At 39.4% G+C, this 15,058-nt stretch overlaps 2 protein-coding genes across 4 annotated transcripts in view; both read right to left on the reverse strand.

Moving 5' to 3' along the window:
• The window catches only part of MRPS6 (mitochondrial ribosomal protein S6), a 102,833-nt gene that overhangs the window by 50,349 nt on the left and 37,426 nt on the right, over window positions 1–15,058 (reverse strand). The gene's annotated exons all lie outside the window — the stretch shown is intronic.
• SLC5A3 (solute carrier family 5 member 3) overlaps window positions 1–15,058 on the reverse strand; it is a 38,709-nt gene that overhangs the window by 18,447 nt on the left and 5,204 nt on the right. Inside the window, exon 1 of one of the 3 annotated variants that reach the window (XM_027100881.1) lies at window positions 717–6,744. The exons of the other annotated variants lie outside the window; for them this stretch is intronic. The gene's annotated coding sequence lies outside the window, so the exon portion shown is untranslated. Of the gene's footprint in view, window positions 1–716; window positions 6,745–15,058 lie in introns of those variants that run through there. 3 annotated transcript variants of the gene reach the window in all.

Below are 15,058 nucleotides of genomic sequence, written 5' to 3' on the forward strand. Positions count from 1 at the left end.
GTCACCTCATTACCAAAATGTAAATTCCATGAGGGTAGAGACCCTAGTCTCTGATGCTCACTGATGTGGGTCTGTGTCTAGAACACCATCTTGCACACTGCAGGTGCTCAAATGTTTAAATAAATGAATCAAATATTAATGACTAAACACCTGATCAAGAGTGTTAAACTGGGCTTCCCTGGTGGCGCAGTGGTTGAGAGTCCACCTGCTGATGCAGGGGACATGGGTTCGTGCCCCAGTCCGGGAGGATCCCACGTGCCGTGGAGAGGCTAGGCCCGTGAGCCACGGCCGCTGAGCCTGCGCGTCCGGAGCCTGTGCTCCGCAACGGGAGAGGCCACAACAGTGAGAGGCCACAACAGTGAGAGGCCCGCGTACCGCAAAAAAAAAAAAGAGTGTTAAACTTCCAACACTCTATACAATTATCAACAGTGGGATTTTTTTAAAGCAGAAAGAGAAGGCAGATTAAAAGGCCAAGAAGAAGTAAAGCATTTCCTCCCCTACCAAAGTGATTTGCAATCTGAAACAGCTCTAGTTGAGTGTAGAATGATAACAAGACAAATCAGACTAGGCAAGCATGCTGCCCTTTGTTCAGATAAAAATCTCAAAGGGCCGTGACATAGTAAAAACCTGTACCTGGAGCCACCATCTCATCCTCCCTACCTACCTACTTCCCTTCACTGTACTAACTCCATTTCAGAATGTGTTCCAGATTTTACCTCTTCAATTGTCAATATCCATTTCACAGTGTGCAGTGATATATGCTTCGTGTATTATGGTTGTTTCCATGCAGTCAAAAAGGACAGCCTGGTGTGGGCAAGCAGCACTTCGCTCAGCTCACTCTATACAAATTCAAGCATCCTGCTGATGTCAACACATGAAGAACCTCTCCCATCTCTGCCTCTCCATTACACTTGAAGAATTAAATGAAAAAGTTACTTTAATAACTAGCGCTTACCCCAACATGAGTGCCAGGCGCCATTTTTAAGCTACATGTACCAGACCATTTAATCCTCACAAAATCCCCAAGAGGTAGGCATAATTACCCCCAAATTTACATATGAGAAAATTGAGGACATATTACAGAATTACTAAGGAAGTCCAGAACCATCCTCTGTAAAGATGAAGAATGTATCCTTTTACAACTCTCCCCAGGAAGGTATACATAAAAAAGTGGAAATAAACACAGGTCAGAAAAAAATCTGCTCATCGATACAGAAGGAATGATGCAATCTGAGAATCACCTTTCGTAATCCCTAATGAAGTAATGTCCCTAGGCAATGATTACAATGCATGCTAGAACACTTAGGTGAAAGAAAGTTTGATGGGAACTTCAGAATGGATGCATGAAGCTGTCAACACCTACACCCATCAAGAATTAATCTTATCTCTAAAGGCAGACATGAATGCTATACCCAGGAACACTTGCAAAAACATCAAGTAAATACAACCTGTGGATGCTTGGATTCAGATTCAAGCAAATCAACTGTAGAGAAGCAACTGAGACAATTCAGGGCATCTGAATATGGATATTACATGTTAAGGAATTGTAGTGAGGTAGCATAAAGGCACTGTGGTTTTTTGTTTTTGTTTTTTAAGCCCTTACCTTTTAGATACATGATAAATATTTATAGGAGAAATTTTATATCTGCATTTGCATTTGCTGCAGTACTCCAGCAATAACTGATTCTGAATCATCAATAAATGCTAAATCCAGTGGAAGACTGCTGGAGAAAAGAATATTGAGTCTCAATCAAGTTTGTCACTCCATAAATCACTTAATAATTACTAAAGGAAAAAAGGTACATTTATAATGGAGCAATCTGGTGGATATCACCTAAACCAAATAATTGTTTGACATCCCCAACAGTGGGACAAACTGACATCCCTATGTAACATTCCTGCCAACAATGTTTAACCTCATCTCTAATCATGAGAAAGCAGCTAGACAAATTCAAATTGAGGGATTCTCCCGACCAAAGGGCCTGGACTCTTCAAAGTGACACTGTCCTTAATGACAAAGGCTTGAGAACTGCTCTAGATCAAAAAGACTAAACAACAACCAAATACATGAGCCTTGACTGAATAACGGACTGAAGAACTAAAGGATAACACTGGAATAACAAGGTAAATTAGAACACAAATTGAACATTCTATAACTGTATTGTACTGATGTCAAATCTGAGTGTAATAGTCATGCTATGGTTAGGAAGAAAGTCCTTATTCCTAAGAAAGGCATGTCAACAATGCCTGAAACTCTCAAATGATAAAAAAAGAGCCAATATGGCAAATTAGTGATCTAGGTGAAAAGCATACAGGTGTTAACTGAATGGTTCTTATACTGGTAACTCTTCTAAAGGTTTAAAATTTTAAGATAAATATAAAATACTCCAGCAAAAAAAATAAATAAATAAAGGGAAGGGGTGGTGGAGATAAAGCAAGAGTGGTAAATGGTGATAACTGCTGAAACTGGGTGATGGGTACAATATGGAGATTCGTTAAACGAGTCACCTTTACCTATGCTCGAGTCCACATCTTAATTCTCACTTCTATAAAATGAGAAAAACATGTATCTCAAGCCAAATTCATCAAGATAGATTACTAGATAAAAGTCCTGTGGAAAAAAAGTAAGCATTAAACTGTCATATGCTGTCAATTCTTTCAGGAAAGCTTGAAGACGACCTATAAAATAAAAGCCTGCTGAATTGAATGCCATGTTAATATAACCACTCCAAGACCTCTGCACTCATCCCTGCTCTTCTGCCCCCAGTTAATGGCCATGGCTCGCTCCCTCACTTTAGTCTCAGCCTTGCCTGAGCACTATAACGAAAATATAAGGCCACATTTGTCCCCTTATCCTGCTGTTTCTCTTCACAGCATTTGCTAGTTTGTCTCCCTCATTAGAATGTAAGCCCTATGAAAGCTGGAACTTTGTCCTACAGTTTAACCCTCTGTTCCCCAAACACATGGTAGTGCTGGCACCTACTAGGCACTCAAAACAGGTATCCTTCAGTCTAAAGGGACTTTATAGCTCTAATAACAGTACAGTGTACACTGTTTTCTACAGATGCAGTGATCAAAAGTATAGCTTCTAGTTTGAGACTGCCTTTAGGATCCTGACTTGGCCCCTTACTGAGCTGTGTGGTCCCGGGTACCTTTCTGCTTCAGTTTTTTCATGTGTAAAATGGAGATCACACTATCTAACCCTTAAGATGGCTGAATATTCAAGGGGTGGAGGGAATACACACACACACATATATGTAACACACACACACACACACACACACCCTGCTTAAACCAGCCACTAAGAATTAGGTATTACAAACCGTAAGATTTACAGATCTCGGACATCCAACCAGGTCAACTTGGTGGTTTACCGTCATGTTTTCTGTTCTCATCCTACTTGGCTCCAATTTTATGTTCCTAGAAGAACAGAGGCCAAGAAGTTTCTCATTTTTCCATGAGACTGAGGCCAGAAAATGTAAACACAAGAGTCTTCCTGGTAGACCAGATTCTAATTCTCCCAGGAGGCCAAGTCATAAAATAGAAGATCCTGAAATTGGGATGTTTCCTCAGGCAGATACTTTTGGTTAGAAAATTTTAAAACCTTCTCATCTTCTCCAAGGTTTAGGGAATACAGGATTTTCAAGTAGTAAACAATAGGACCACGAACAGGATAACTTTAACAGAATTTGGAAGGACTGGAAGAAATTATGCCCTGAACTGAACCTAAGAAGTGAACATAAAACTGAGGCATGGTTTTGTAGATTACAAACGCAGCTGGATTTTTCTCTTACATTTCAAAGACAGAACTAGTAGACTGGTATAAAAATCCAGAAAAGTAAGATCAGAAGTGCTTTCCTTGGATGTCAGAAGGTAGGAGATGTTGAAATTATAAGTAGCTTCCAATTATTTCATCCTAATCAGATAAAATATTTAATAAAGGAAATGATATTAGAAGGAATTTCTTTTCTTCACTTTAATCTCCTTAAACTGAATTTGCATAAAATCCTGGCCCTCAGTCTATACATAAGAATGGCATTCCTGAGACCAATCATGCTACTAGTCTGGTGGACTAAAGATCATCCCTGATGGAAACTCAGTGTCTAAGGTTTTCAAGGTAGTATACTTCACAAAACTGCTTTCTCATGTAACTGCCAACAAAACAGAAGGCAAGCAGTATACCAGCACAAAAGAATGACAATCAAAACAACCTACTACTGGGTCATATATTTACTTAATAATGGTTGAAGCAATTTTTTTAAAAGGACACTTAAGTACACCTTCCCTGCAACATACGCCCAGCAAAGACCTTACCACAAAATTTCGCTTTTTATTCAGCAGCAGAAACTCACCTTGAATCCGAATCAAAACCAGTACTGAACAATGTCTTATATTCATAATTTGCACACAGGACACCTGAGCAACTGAAAACAGGACAGGTATCTGGGACTTTGGTCCTCCATCCTTCTAATACAAGCAAAGACTACACATGGGTCCCCACACGAGGACCTTCCCAGCACCTGAAATCCAAGCTCAGCTATGACCTGACCACCACACAGTCAATGTGTTCTCATACTGAAGTATATCCACAGCAATCTGGCTGTTATAGCTGCACTTGGGTTTCTACACCTGACAAAATTAAAGCGTTATAATAGGCAAGGTAGGTGTCAAGGAGACACTGAAGTCTAAACAAAGACAAAACCAGGAATTTTTTTTTTTTTTTTTGGCCACGCCACATGGCTTGTGGGATCTTACTTAGTTCCCCGACCAGGGATCGAACCCTCGCCCTCAGCAGTGAAAGCACGGAGTCCTAACCACTGGACTGCCAGGGAATTCAGAACCAGGAATTCTTGATGCTAGGGCAGAAGCAGGGAAATGCCACTTTATGAGCACTGGGAGCTCCAGGTCGAGGTTTTAAGTCCCTACTTTCACTTGCAATTCCATTTTTAAGCTCTCATCCACATCAACCTCTACTGAAATGTTCCCAAAGTGGGTAAGGATTCCCTTAACTAGGGCACTGTAATCATAATAAAAATGATGGGGGAGAGGGATGGGAACAAATCAACTGTATCCTGGACTTGAAAGGTAGGGAAGAACAAACTGGACCTGAGTTTATTTGCACTTTTGCTGTTATGTATCTGGAGTGAGAGTGGGGAAGTAATAAAGACAAAAAGGACAAGTCAGTCAAGGTAATGACTTGGCTTCCATTCCATGGAAACATGAAGCCTGACCAAAAATTATAATATTGTATCATCCTCTTGTTCTATCCTCTGACTAGAAGAGCACCTAATTTTTTTCATAGTAATACTATATTCCAAGGATCATGTGTCATATAAGCTAATGTGAATTTCACAGATATACCCTGAGCAAAAAAATGTCATTTTCTAGATAAAGCAGTCTTTTCCAGGAAGCAGTATTTCAAACCTGTAGGGCTTTAGTACAGTGGGTGTAAACCATGCTTAAAATAAGCAATCACCCAGACATCTAAAGAAAAAGTGGACTATGAATACCAATTTCTGACAGTTCATACTAAGTCAACGCCTCAGTCTTTGTACAGCTCTCTGAAGTCTGTACGTACACTTAGCCTAAATGGGCATACATAATCCACGAGTCCAGAACTAGAAACTGATACTACTTTTAAGACATGAACATGTCTGCCATTTACTAATTATAAGTCCTACTGTAAATCAATGACCAATTAACTAGATGGTTTCTGTCAATGTGTGAGCAGCAATTTTTGTAACCTAAATGCTAAAAGAGTTCTAAAGGCAATTAAGGATGTCTTTAAAGAACATCTCAAGCCCATCATCTAAATCAGAAATTACAAGATGGCAGCCATACCTGACCAACAGATACATTTCCTTAGGTCCATGGTGCTTAAATATTTTTAGTTGCGACATCTTAAAAATCAGACTTCCTGTAAAATCTGGATTTCTGGCTAAGAATAGGATAGAAAAGGACAAGCTGGCAAAACCTGGCCCACACTCCCCATGGCAATAATAGACTGTAGTGGTAAGCACCAGCACCACAAGTATGTGTGCACCCACACACACGTACAGACACACACACACACACACACACACACACACCCCTACCTTGCCCCCACCCCTAGCAGCTCTACCATTTTACCACGGGCCCACCTAACTCCTTTCAGTCTTGAATTACAACACTCCAAACTATGACAAAATAAGGCTGATTCATACTTACCCAGTTTTTAAAACACCGTAGTCAAAAGAATTCAACATATAACCTTTCCATTTCTTAGGCAACTTTGTTAAACAGCTTTCATTAACTCATGAATATATTTACACTTCACATTGCCATCTCCAAACACAATGAAAATGATTTCAAAGTTAGCAGCATTACTATTCGATCTTCTTGGTCACATTCTTGTTTCTTCATCCACTATTATACACTCACACACACACATATTTCTCAACCCTGCTTCATACAGCACCCAATACCCTACATCACCCAATATTTCATTATGCAGCTTCAGAGTAAAATAATCAGGTAGAAAAAAAGTCACAAATTAAGTCTGAAACAAAGTTGGACTTAAAAAACTGACAGTTAAGTACACATCAATACAATATGTGCATTCTCTTGTAAATGGTCTTATTTTTGACTTGGATCACAGGTACCCCTGGCTTACAAGACAATTATTTAAAAATCAATCAAGCGTGTTAATGAATGTTAACATGTTAATGTTAATGAAACATATACATTCCAGCAACATATGCTATGTTTAAAAAATAAAATAATACTGTTGTATTTTAATTCCTTTGTAAGAAAAATATCTGTACCAATAGGAGTGGAAAAAAATCTCTCAAAATCAACAATTAAAAGGAAAGATGTAGTTTTATAATACATAGCTCCATCAAAAATGAAAAGTAAAATACTAACTGAAGATATCACGTAGCAGCAGAAATCAATTAGGCTATGATCTATCTGCTCCATGTATTGATTTTACTGAAAAAGGGTCATCCCTAAAGATTTAGCAATTGGCAATTAGCAATCAAACATTTACTGAAGATTAAAATACTAAGTTTTCCATCCACCTGCCTCAAATCACCTGGACACTTAGCCTATCTAAAGTAATTCTTTTCTTTAGATTGTTCCCTGTTCTTCACTTTTCCCAACCTTCTCACTTAAAAAACACATTAAACCTAAGTACTAGTTATACAAGGTCAGATGAGAGAGATGAACACAAAGCCCACTTGCAAACAGTTTAGTTGTTGATGAGGAACCCCACTGCACTCAGACTGGGAAAGGCCAGTAGCTACTGAATAAACGCTGCACATCTGTCTGACAGAGAGGCCGTTCCAAGCAGTGGAGTTCATTCATGGGCTCCCGCACACACACATTCTACGTTTCACGGATGCAGAAGCTAGACCTTGCTTAATTAGCATGCAAGCTATTATGCAATAGGGCTCATGTTCACTAATACAAAAATTTCTGAGCAAGTACTATATTCCAGGTTTGATTCAGTCTTGGATTCTGGTAGCTTACACATAACAAAATTTATCTTTTGGAGTCTCTTCATTAAGAAAGTGGGAATAATGGAAAACTACACAATAAAGTTTGATAACTTGCCTGAGATCACAAAGCTACTTTAATGACATACTGAACACCTACTACCTCTAAGGTCGTGTTACCATTTTATCTTCAAAGATGCTCCAACTGAGAGATCACTCCCGTCTTACAGACAGAAATGAGGATCCAAGAGGGTTAAGACTCCTAGTGTAGGTGCCAGGAACCAAAACCAGGTTCATTGTTTCTAAAGCTCTTTCTGCTGTCCCAGTGTCAGTTCTTTGTTTATTCCAACATAACACAACCAGGATCTTCATTTCGGATCTTAATTTCTTCTATTCATTTAGAAAACAAAAATCGGAGCACTTATTGAAGCAAAAGTCTTTGTATCCAAAACAATCATATACAAAAGTAGTAAGTAAAAAAGGGATTAAGGCTAAAATAGGAAATCAAAAAATCATACATACATAACATTTTATCTACATTTAACACATAAACGTATTTGCCAGTCTTAATATGGGGTCAAGCACTTGGAGAATGGGATTGATGATGTGGAGCTCCTTGCTGACCGAAGTTTCTGCTGCTTGATCTAAACTGTACCTATAAATGCATCATCTACAATCTCCATTCCAGTTTCATTAAAGTGGAAAGCTTTAAGAAATCTTGTAAAGCAGTCTACATACAGAATCATCCTGGATTATTGTTATTCTTCCTCCAAAACTTTGGTATTACAGCCATATCTAATTCTATAGCCGTTATTTTAGTGACTCACCTTTATCAAGTTTTTCCAAAGAATCCAACTTGGTTTTCAGGAAAAAAAAAAAAAAGTTTGCATTCATTTCATCAGTTTACATATTTAAATTATTATAAAAGCAAGATTACCTGCCATGAAAGAGTCTTGGAAACCAACACAACTTCTGATAAGCATACAACTCTCTCAGTGCAAAGTGTACTGACTTGAAAGCAACTTACTAGCACAAGAGGTCAGCATGCTATCTCACATTCAAGAACTGTTTTAGACAGATAGAAGAGGATTCCCCATAAGGCAGCTAAGTGAACATCAACCTTGTGTGCAAAGCAGAGCAGAGGACAGAAATGAAACAGACCTGACCCTCAAGAACATGTAACCTACCAAAGGAGATATGAAACATTCACCAATTAACTGTAATACTAAGTAGAAAGTGGTCCATGTGATAAGACACAGAAACACACCATGCAAGTCCAAAGGAAATATTATACTCATAACAGTGCAGGTCCTCAATATTTGTTTCATGTACCACATGAGTTAAATGAACTTGAAGCATGTTTTCATGGAGATGATGGGGTAATACAGGAGGGCATTCCAAGAAAAGCAGTGTGACAGAGGCACCGAAGGAAATAAAAGGGAATGGTATCTATAGGGATCTACAGCAATTCTCTTTACTTAGTACTATACGAAATGGAGAATGAAAAAAATTGAGAGATGAGGTTAAAAAAAAAAAAGACTGGAGTCATATCACAGGTGGCCTTGGATGCCAGACTTCATTAGGAATATCTTTGAAAAAGAGCACATTTCTGAATGTGCTGTAATTTGGCAATGGTGTTGACACAATCAACTGATATGGGACGGTAATGATGTAATCAAAAAGGCATCATTATACAATGCTTTGTGACAATGATTTGTGTTATTTCCTTAAAAATGCATCCCAATTTAATTCTTTCAAAGTATCTCAAGAACTTATATTCTTGCACTCCAAAAAGCATATTTACAGGCATTGATTATCCTCCCCCCAGCAATATGTTAGAGAGACCACCTAAGAAACTGCAAGAATCCAAGCAAGAAACATAAGTAGTTCAGCTAGGGCAGAGAAGAGACTATATGGGATTGAGACTGAAGGAACAAAGAGTTGGATTGGTTCAGCCACATGTGATAGAAAACAGAAGCTACAAACAGAAATAAGTTAGACAAGTTTTGGGGTAGGCAACTCATTAAGTTTGAACCACATTGAGTTTGCAGACCCAAGGGAACATCCAGGAGGCTATAACCAGCACAGAAGAGTACAAAATGCCAGAGTTCTTGACTTGTTACCAAAAAAAAGGCAAACCATATGAAGGTCAAACTACATGAAGGCAAAGGTACAGTATATAAAGAAGAGGGAAAGGAAGGAATCAAAGCAGAAATCTCAGAAAACAGCACTGTAAGAAGCTAAGAGAAATGGTGAACCTAGGAAATCATGTGTCTGTAAATAAGGGATCAGCAAGTTTTTTGTAAAGGACCAGATAATAAATATAAACAAATGAATAGGGTTATGTTCCAAAACACCTGCATTTATGGACTCTGATATTTGAACTTCATATAACTTTCATAAAATACTCTTAATTTTTTCCCAACTATTTAAAAATGTAAAATCCTTTCTTAAGCTCACAGACCATACAAATGCAGGTGACAGGTTGGATTTGGCCTGTGAACCATATAGTTTGCCAACTCCTGCTCTAAGTACAACAAGGATAACAGGACTGGATTAACTGTCTTTTTCCGAACTTCTGAGGGTAGTTTTTCCTTTAGATAAATTGAGAACTTACCAAACATTCATTAAATTTGAATGATTTCTTTAAATCTGACTAATTCCTTAAATTTGATTCCCCTAAGAGATTAACTACATGTGTTGGTAACATTTCTTGTTGGTTTAGAACTGCCTTCCACTAAAAAGATGTATTCCTCATCTTGAACAGACAAATTCTACCTGAACTACAAATACAGTGAAGGTACTAGATGAAAAACATTACTTCAGAATTTCCTCAATGCTTTCACACTCAGTTTTCTTTAAAGTGATTTTATAATCTAAAGGTGAGAAGATTCAACAGCAGTCTGCATCTGAAACATGTAGATTCTAAAAAGCAACAAACAGCTGTACTGAATGTGTGAGTCACGAATAACCAAAGAATTTAGTGCAGAATGTCAAACTTCTGACAGGCAGTCTTCATACATACAAACCATGTCTGGTGAGGAAGGATTCCTTACCCCCAAGCCACTCCTTGTACCTTAGCTGTAAGCTCAGGGGCAGGAACAGGACTCCTTCTTCAATCACTTGCTGCGGCAATAAGCTGTAACCCAAGAAAACTTTAGTACCAAGTGAAAGTACAACATTGCCCACAAGGCTCAAGTCTTTCGTTACTGGATAACTATTTTAAGTTGCCTGATTTCAAGTAGACAAAACACAAAGGGTGATTATTAAAGATACAAGCTAAGCTGTTAAGGGAGGGCTCACAGAAGGAAAAAGAGACTAACTTAGCCATCTGACAACTAGAACAAATATGTTTCCATTTGAACTTCTGTCTGCCACCAACTGACAACAAAAGTATCACTAGCTCCTAGTTATCAAATGTTGCCAAGCAAGTCAAGCTACAATGACCTACGGTTGGCCAGTTCCATACTTGAGTTCATTATTAGACCCTATGCCTACAAAAAGTATCTAAAATGCAAACATTTTGTAGCAATTACTTTCACAAGATCCTAAACTTGGGACACAACTCTAGAGTACACAACTTTTGCCAGGTTTTCTAACCCAAAAGGCTTGACTGAGGAGAAATAAAAGAGACTCTTCACTGCATTATCAGAAAACCTACTGCTTTGCAGTTTTAGGAATATCACTACACTCCTATTTCTAAACTTATAAAACCCAAGTCATAAATTAAACTCAGTACATCGTAAAACTCTTTACTTACAAAGAACTAATTCAATGTTATCGTAAAATTTAAAATATAATCTGATTTTCAATGAAATTAAAAATGAAGGATATTAAACATAAAATAACTTGTGAAATCTCTTTTAATGAAAAAGAATTTGATTTCCAAAGTAGCTATCTATTTTTATTCTTATTTGAAAAATTATGCCAGAGGATATATAAATGCTATTTTATTGTACATACCTATATTCACTTAGAATTAAACTAATTATTATTTAAACCATTAACCTTTAATTCTTCATGTAAAAATTCCTAAGTAGAAATGAGAAAACTTCAGGAAAAAATATTTTCCCAGGGCTTTCACAACTCTAAATATGCCAATTGTGATCATCCTCTGGGCAAACGTGCTAAGACATGATAAAGTGTTCCTAAACTAAGTAACCAAAATATATAAATGTCCTGCATAGATCTTTTTTTAACCTCAAAATTCCTCTTCCTGAGCCTATCCCAAACGTAAAAATTTTCTACGAAGTTCACACAGCTTTTCAACACAGTGTGTGGCTTTAAAATTCAAAAATTGTCTTTTCAATCTATCTTTTACCTAGCTGAAATGAAATACCAATGTGTTAAATCAAATTTCAAAGTGAAATCAAAGGACAAGCCATTTCTCAAACTCTCAGGGGACCTCAGAACTCAGTGTCATATCTCACCTACCAAATGCATGACCCCTCCTCCTCTATCTACCTAAACATTCCCACTGCAAGAGGTCAGGGTAGAGGTGGAGAGAAAACTCACCATCTCACAGGCAATTCGTTACTTTTTCAGTTGTTAGAAAAGGTTTTCCATATGCTGAATTGAGACTGCCTGGAACCCTGCAGCTTGTGATCTTTCTTCTACAGCTATGTCCTTCCATACTACAGCCTTGAAAACCGTGTTTGCCAGAAAGGAATAAAACTCTTACGATGCTGACCGATGACAAAACTTTTCAATACCTTTTTATTCTGAAGACACGTCTACCTAACAATCTACAACTGGTCTAAGCGACCACCTTTTCAAATGGCTTTAGTCATCACCTTTAAAAGTCTGGTTTCACAACATCCATTACTCTACCGCATCAACTTTCAAAATTAACCACATTTATCTACTTTTCACGCTAAATTAAAAACAGGGAGAATACAGAAAGACAACTTTACATACACACGTTTTAATAAAATTCAAGCTAAATGGTACCTGCAAATAAATTTCTTCTTGGGAGGGCTGGTATCTACATTCGTTAGTACACAAACTTGAAAGCGCAACACAAGCAGCGATTCATTATAATGGACTTCCAATTGCAAACTAAGAAAAAGAACTGAAACTTCTAAGTGACTAACACACAATTGTATGTAGTTCAGTAAAGATTCATTCTACATACTACACCCTGAAATCTTCCAATGGGGACTCCCACGAGAGTCTGTGCTACAGTGCAGTGGGTCTTTAACACGAGAAATGCTGTGAGAGCCTCAACACAGTACCTGCATCTAAAATTTCAAATCTCTTCTATGCTCAGTTTTCACCATAAAGAGAGGAGGAATGCTCTTCAGGCCTACAGAGTACCACAAAAAAGAAACAGGAAAACCTCTCTGGGAATCCAAGAAAAGACTGCAACTTCCACATCTTTTACAAGAGTTGTCTAACATTAGAATATTTCCTCAATTCCAAGATACATAAATGATCTGAGGAAGGTGGGAAAGGAAAATAAGTCATCAAGGGGTACACTAAGAGGCATACATTTCAGAATCTAAAAATATAAAAGATATGCATCTTAAAGTTGAGGAGTTACATAGAATAGGCTACCTGCAAGCAGAACTGCAAACCACTGCATATTAGAAGGAAGGCTTCCCCAAAGCCTGTCAGAGATATACAAGCTCATGGTGGCATTTTTCATTCATTTCCCCCAAAGTATGGATCTTATTTTAGGATCCAATTTCCCCAAATGGAAAGCAAGCAAAACTGTTCAAAACCAGTAAGTCTTTGTGTTTGTTACCCATTGACAACCTACTCAAAAACAGGTTTTATGAACAATACAAAAAGAGAAATTTTTTGTTGTTTAATCTTACTTTATTTAGGTCAAGGATCTCTTCAACACAACTTCATCATTGTTACAATGTCCTTATCTGTAGCCATGGAGGCCTCCGCCTCCAGGGAGGAGTTCACCTTGATTATTTGCAAAGGGCCCCTGCCCAACCTCGCCAGGATTTCAAGGAAGGTTAATTGAATTATTATTTTAAATACACTGTACTATGTGGCTTATCTGAACTGGAGTAAAAAATGTATGATCCACACCAAAGACTGTGAATCCTGGTTGTTACAGGATACAAAAAAAAAAAGGAACACAGAGGAAATACATTTAACTAACATACTTGAAGCTCTGTTAACAAATGTACAGTACTTGGCAGCTATGCTAAAGACAAAGAAGAGTTCTGAATTTTCATTCCAAAGGTTTATGGAATGAACAAATACTATGTCTATACGTTGACTCAAATACATTGACTGTTTAATGATACTTGTTTTCTCCCTAAAACAAGGTGAAACAAAAGAAATTTCAGTATCTCCATTTCCCAGGTTCTGATAGCTCCTAAAACGCATAACTTAAAGGGAGGACTTAAACTGCCACATAATTTTAAATGTTTCCTTTTTAATACTGTGCTTTTCTTTTCTTCATTGTTCCCATTCTCTTTAAGCAGTGTATTTCAGTATAGAGAGAAGAGGGCCAAGAAAGGGGCAATACTCAGGAGGCTAAACAATGCAATCTTACCCTCCCCCAAATTCAGGGAGAACAAGCTTGGGGACACAATGGCATGCCTGACCAGACTCTCCAGACCTGATCGAGAGACACTGGTGTCTTTTCCACTTTACAGTGTGCAAAGAACGGAACGATTTTCTAATGCTCTGTGATTGGCAGCGTTTCAACAGCGCTTGGACCAAGACCCCAGGCTTAACTTCCTAACAGCTCCTTTTCAAAACTGACCCAAAACATGGAATGTGCCCAAGCCTCTGGCGCTGTAGGAAGCTATCTTCCCAAAGTTCGAACATCGAATTATTATCATTTTTATTATTATACCTGGAAGGGAAGGGGGGGGAGGAAAAAAAGCACACACCACACTCTACGTTACCGAATTCACGGAAGAATGGGGATTTCGGCGACGGCTTGAGGAGTACCTGACCCAGAACAGAGAACGAAGAGCTGCCTCCGGGCCACGGGTCCCTGTCCTCGGCCACAGCGTTACCTGGAGTGAACGGACTGCAGGATCGCTTAACATCCCTCCAAACCTGAAATCCTCTACCTCAAGAGCAATCAAAAGCAGAGGGAGCCAAATTTCTTCCGGAAGGCGCAAAAAAGGCCACAACTTGGATGAATGAAACTGGGCTAAGGGCACCCGGAGCAGGGCTGTCGCTGAAGTCAGAAAACGAGAAGTCAAAGATTTTTTTTTTGACGTGAGAGCCGGTTCTACGCGACCGTGGTCCAGACAATCGCACAAACACGCTTTGGAGAAGGTTTTATTGAGCGCGGACAGTTCCGGGGCGGCCGGCGGAGGCGAGGCGGAGGCGGGTGGGCGGCGGAGCTGGGCCGGAGCGGGCGGCAGCGGCGGGGCCGGCGACGAGGCAGCTTCGCGACGGCGGGCGCGGGACCCGGGCCGGGGTCGGGCGCTGGCGCGTGTCCTCCCGCGGACCTTCCACTGGACTCCCGCGGGCCGCCCCGCCCCCCGTCCCCCGCCCGCCCGCCCGCCAGCCAGACCGCCCGGCGGCCGCGTGCGAGGCACACCCTCCCGCGGCCGCGCGCACGCGGCCTCGCCGGGCCGGCCGGCCCCACGCGCCCCCTC

This window comes from Aethalodelphis obliquidens, unplaced genomic scaffold (assembly GCF_003676395.1).
Source record: "Aethalodelphis obliquidens isolate GAN/ISIS:26980383/991018 unplaced genomic scaffold, ASM367639v1 scaffold1, whole genome shotgun sequence".
Lineage (NCBI taxonomy): Eukaryota > Metazoa > Chordata > Mammalia > Artiodactyla > Delphinidae > Aethalodelphis > Aethalodelphis obliquidens.